This window comes from Cebus imitator, unplaced genomic scaffold (genome assembly GCF_001604975.1).
Source record: "Cebus imitator isolate Cc_AM_T3 unplaced genomic scaffold, Cebus_imitator-1.0 Scaffold0, whole genome shotgun sequence".
Lineage (NCBI taxonomy): Eukaryota > Metazoa > Chordata > Mammalia > Primates > Cebidae > Cebus > Cebus imitator.
Window position 1 is genome coordinate 14,561,207 of NW_016107315.1, and position 5,896 is coordinate 14,567,102.

At 39.4% G+C, this 5,896-nt stretch overlaps 1 protein-coding gene across 8 annotated transcripts in view; it reads left to right on the forward strand.

Moving 5' to 3' along the window:
* Positions 1-5,896, forward strand: part of ZBTB44 (zinc finger and BTB domain containing 44) — an 83,345-nt gene that overhangs the window by 24,600 nt on the left and 52,849 nt on the right. The window lies entirely within an intron of this gene.

Here is a 5,896-nt window from a genome sequence, read left to right on the forward strand (position 1 = left end):
GAGGCAGAGTTTTGCTCTTGTTGCTCAGGCTGAAGTTGCCTCGGCTCATTGCAACCTCTGCATCGCGGGTTCAGCTGAAACTCCTGCCTCAGCCTCCCAAGTAGCTGAGATTACAGGCATGTACCACCATGCCCAGCTAATTTTTTAAATTTTTAGTAGAGATGGGGTTTCACCATGTTGGCTAGACTGGTCGCAAACTCCTGACCTCAGGTGATCCACCCATCTTGGCCCCCCAAAGTGCTGGGATTATATGCATGAGCCCCATGCCTGGCCGAATGGTCTTTTTTTTTGTACAAGATCTTGTTCTGTCATCCAAGCTGGAGTACAGTGGTGAAATCACAGCTCATTGTAGTCTCAACCACTTAGGCTCAAGTGATCCTTCTGCCTCAGCCTCTTGTGTAGCTGGGACTACAGGCACACAGCAGCACACTTCGCTAATTTTATTTTTAGTAGCGACAGGGTCTCTCCGTGTTGCCCAGGCTGGTCTTAAACTCCTAAGCTCAAAGGAGCTTCCTGCCCTGGCCTCCTAAAGTGCTGAGATTATAGGCATGTGCCACTGTGCCAGTCCTAAAATTATCTTTTTATACTCAGACAAAGTAATCCATTTGAAATTCTCCCTGAAAACTTAAAAAAACACTTAGGGGAAGTAAACTAGTGTCAAAGAAAAATCACGAAACACCTTCATTAGTCTTCAGAAACAGAAAAAGCATGTTCCCAAATACGAGTTCTAATGTGAATCCAATCTAAAAACTTGGTTTGTGTCATGGGAAAATATAGACATTTACTTAGATTGGTAAGAGTGACAAGTTTAGAGCAAAATAAAAAATATGAGGTACTGCTGTATTTGTAAAGAAAAAAGATTGTTAATAGTGAGAAGCATCTTAATAACTTTTGGTAGGGTTGTTGAGTTGTAATTTTTACTAGTTTGAGTACATGTATATAATTGGCCATGTAAGTTTAATGTGAAGTTTCTACTTTGAGCTGTAGTTCTTCCATTCTTAAATCAATTGTTTTAACAGGTTTTCTACAAAACGTTTGTCGTATATGTTACACTCTTAAAATACTAATTTATATATTTTGTTTATTAATTGCAATTAAGCTCTTAATAATAATGTGATTGAACATAAAAAAAAATATGCTTATCCCAAAAATAAGCACCATAAATCAAGAACATTTATTCTGCGATTTTTATTTATTTTTAAATTTTTAATTTTTTTCTTATGTTTTTGTTGCATACCAGTATACACACTCTCTTAGGCAGTTATAGCGTACAGACAGGGCTCAACCTTTTCTGTCAAGTCGCATGTAGGCCCATGGGAGAGGAAAATCTGTAAATTATTTACTGATCACTTACTGTATGTAAAATATTGTACTGATGGATAGAATAGTGACTTTTTTTAATGGAATCACTGCAGTATAATAAGCAATATTAAGAATATAACACATAAATGGTACAGAAACAGAAATAATTAACATGTGTTGGTTTGTCCACATAAATACTTGTACACAGATGTGCATAACGGCTTTATTTGTAATAGCCCCAACTGCAAACAGCTCAAGTCTACCAACAATTAAATGACAAACAGATGATGTTACATCCATGCGGTGGAATAGTATTCAGCATAAAAAGAACAAAAATCCGTAGGCCCAACAGCATTGATGAATCTCAGAATTATTATGTCCAATGAAAGAAATCAAACAAAAAGAGTACATACTATGTAATCCCATTTATATAAAATTCTAGAAAATGCAGCTACTAAAGTGAAAAACACATTGATAATTTCTGGCAAGGACAGGAAGGTGAGATTGCAAAGAAACTTACAGGAATCATGGCAATATTCCTTATCTTGATGGTGGTGATGATATATATGTCATAACTCATCAAATTGTACACTATGCGGTTTCTTGTACATTAATTATATCTCAGGAGAGCACTCAAAGTGATTTTTAAAGAACCTATGCTGGGAGTACAGATGTGATTTATTCCATAAATATATTGGAATAATCATTGTAGAGATAGAGCGTCTACTCTGGTAAACCTAAATTGATACGATGTCAAACGCGGGATCAGTGAGCCAAATAGAACTACTGCCGGAGTTCAGTGTAGAGAAAGACAGCTTGGTTTAATATTAAAATGAGGATAGGATTTAATTAAAGTCAGAGGTTCTAAATTTGAGTCCTTGTTAGGCCATATTTTCTCTAATCTTTATTTTTCTCATCTTTAGTTTCATTAAGATTTTAAGATCCACAGAATATATTTGAAAGAACATTTGAAAGTTACGTAAAAATGGAAGGCTGGCCAGCCGCAGTGGCTCACACCTGTAATCCCAGCATTTTGGGAGGCTGAGGGGGGCGGATCACAAGGTCAGGAGTTCGAGACCAGCCTGACCAACATGGCGAAACTCCATCTCTACTAAAAATACAAAAGTTAGCCGGGTGTGGTGGCAGGCGCCTGTAATCCCAGCTACTCAGAAGGCTGAGGCATGAGAATTGCTTGAACCTGGGAGGCAAAGGTTACAGTGAGCCAACATCATACCACTGCACTCCAGCCTGGGCGAAGAACCAGATTCTATCTCAAAAAGAAAGAAAGAAAAATGGAAGGCTTTGCTGGCATTTAGGTTAGAAGGGAAAACAAAATAAAGTAGAACTTGATCTGTTGAGATCAGTGAGGAGGGAATTCCAAAAAAGGACTAGAGCTGGGGAAGTGGAAATATGTATGGTATATTTGGAAAATGATGAGTCAAAATCAGTTTAGGACAAAGAGTTCATTTTGCAGAGTAGGGAGGGAGGGATAGCAACCTAAAGTATCTAAAAGCATAATAGAGACTATAAAATAGTGAGAAAGTTTACCACCAAGATATAAGTTGCTGTTAGTAGCCCTATAATCTTAGCCAAGTGATCTAAGTGCCCAAAAGATCTAGGGGAGATCCTGTTCCTTGCCTCTTCCAGCTTGTGAGGGCTGCAGGCATTCATCTTGTGACCATATTATTCATCACTACAATCTTCACATTGTCAGGACACCTCCTCTTCCCCGCCTTTCACCTTCTCCTGTGTGTGTCAAGTCTCCATTTGCCTTCCTTGCATGAGGATACTTGTGACTGTATTTAGGGCCCACCTGGGTCATCTGGGATAATCTCCCCCATTCTAACGTAATTCATCCCATCTGCAAAGCCATAAAGGTATCATTCACAAATTCAAGAGATTGGAACATGGACATTTCGGGATTTTTAGCTTTTTGGAGTTGGTGCTGTCATTGACCAGAGTACTTGAAAAAGAAGACATTTTTGAGAGATGATAATGAGTTCACCTGGACCTGTTGAGGTACCTATGGGACATTTGTATGAGGGTATTCAGTTTATGTTGTCAGAAAACCTTGAATGAAGTGGCTTAAACAATAAGGACATTTATTTAAAACAGAAAGAAAGCACCCTCAGAGTCGGTTAAATTAGCAATTCAGTGATATCCTTGAGGATATATGTTCTTCTTGCTTTGCCATCTTTAGGCTGGCTCTCCTATGGTAACAAAATGACCCTCACAATTCTAGACCTTCAATCCAGACATGAAAACATTTAGTTGGCTTGTTCTGTGTGTCTTTTTTTTTTTTTTTTAATCTGCAAGGATACCTAACCTCTGAAGCTACCTAACAGGTTCTATTTTTCTTGGAAACATAAACATTCTCCTGACCACCATCTTTTACCCAAATTTTTTATATCTACATTGCAGATTTGTTCAGGTAGGAACCCCTTCCTCAAATACACAAACATTACACCCATCTGTCTTAAGTGACAAATGGCAAAACAGATGCCTTGAGCACTTCCCACATCATACTATTTTACTACTTTTTGGTATGCAGATTTGGTAGAATCTTGCGGAACTATCTGTGGCATGTTTAAACAGCAGTCCATTCACCTTGCTTAGTCTTCTTTAAGTTCTTGTCTGCAGATTCCTAACCATGTCTTTTTGTTGTTGAGACAGTCTTGCTCTGTCGCCCAGGCCCTGGAGTGCAGTGGCGAAATCTCAGCTGACTGTAACCTCTGCCCCCTGGATTCAAGCTATTCTTGTGCCTCAGCCTCCCAAGTAGCTGGGATTACAGGTGCGCATCAGTACGCCTGGCTAATTTTTGTATTTTTAGTAGGGATACAGTTTAACCATGCTGAACAGGCTGGTCTCAAAGTTCTGACCTCAGGTGATCCACTGGCCTCGGTCTCCTTAAGTGCTGGGATTACAGGCATGAGCCATTGTGCCTGGCCCATGTCCTCATTTTTAACATTAAACTTGAAAACAATGGTTAATGTAATCTGGAGACTCTCCTGGGGATCCCCAGAACCTTTTAGGGTGTCCGTGAGATCAAAACAATCTTCTAGCAGTGTTTAAAGACATTAGTTGCCATTTTCATTTCTGTCTTATGCTCTCAGATATACGACAGAGTTTTCCAGAGCCTACTTGAAATGTGATTTTTTTTTTTGAAACAGAGTCTCACTCTGTCCCCAGGCTGGAGTGTGATGGAGCAGTCTCAGCTCGCTGCAACCTCTGCCTCCCAGGTTCAAGTGATTCTCCTGCCTCAGCCTGCCAAGTAGCTGGGACTACAGGTGTGTGCCACCATGCCCGGCTAAATTGTGTATTTTTAGTAGAGACAGGGTTTCACCATGTTGGCCAGGCTGGTCTCGAACTCCTGACCTCAGGTGATCTGCCTGTCTTGGCCTCCCAAAGTGCTGGGAATGTGATGCCATAACAGACTTAACACGTGAGAATGCAGCTGATTTCCAGTAGACTTTAAGAGATTTTCAAAAATCAGTGCTACTCTTACCTTTTTCTTTTTTGGGGGGTGGGGGGTGCTGAAAAAATTTAGTTTTTTGAAAACTATGTTGTCTTAAAATATAACAGACTTACTGTTATTTTTAGGTGAATAATTTTTTAAATTTCTAAGTTTTAATTTATAATATGGTAAATATTTTTAGATATAGTTCATATAAACAAAAGCTCTTTTGGGTTCTCAATAAATTTTAAGAGTGTAAAGAGGCCTGATATCCGAGTTTAAAATCTACTCTCTAGTGTTAAGCACATACTCCATAGTTTTTCCGTTTCTCCAATATTTTTCCTGTCTCTTACTAGTACCAGTTATCATGTATCATCTTTATAAGTTGCAGGATTTATTGTAAGTACTTCACAGTCATTCATACTATTTAATATTGATCTTGTTGGGTGCAGCATGCTTTCTCATTCTTTATTGATATATCTCTCTATTTTATTTCCACCATAATTACTTGCCTCTGTTAAGGTAGTAGTAGTTTCAGCTTTCTTACTGTTTTTGTGCTTATGGAACATGCTGGATTTAATAATATTCTTAAGTACCTCAAAACTAAGCATGGAGAACAAACCAATGAAGACTAGAGAGCCAAGACTTACATGAGAATACCCATTGTTATCATCTCTTGGTAATGGGCATAGTTAACACTCTTGCTCTGAGAAATGACTTTGATTTATCAATAAACATTTATAAGTGGGGAGTATCTGTAATTTTTATAAATTTGGCTGTGAAGGGAGAGTGTCTGAGGGATGATACCCAGTTTTGATGGGAGATGAGGCATGGGGCATGGAGAATGATACATGAGTACTAGATTTTAAGCTCTGGGTGCCTGAGCAATTGAAGGCATCCATCCTTAGCAGATTAAGAAATTCTGGGGGCCGCGCGCCGTGGCTCACGCCTGTAATCCCAGCACTTTGGGAGGCCGAGGCGGGTGGATCACGAGGTCAAGAGATCGAGACCATCCTGGTCAAAATGGTGAAACCCCGTCTCTACTAAAACTACAAAAAATTAGCTGGGCATGGTGGCGTGTGCCTGTAATCCCAGCTACTCAGGAGGCTGAGGCAGGAGAATTGCCTGAACCCAGGAGGC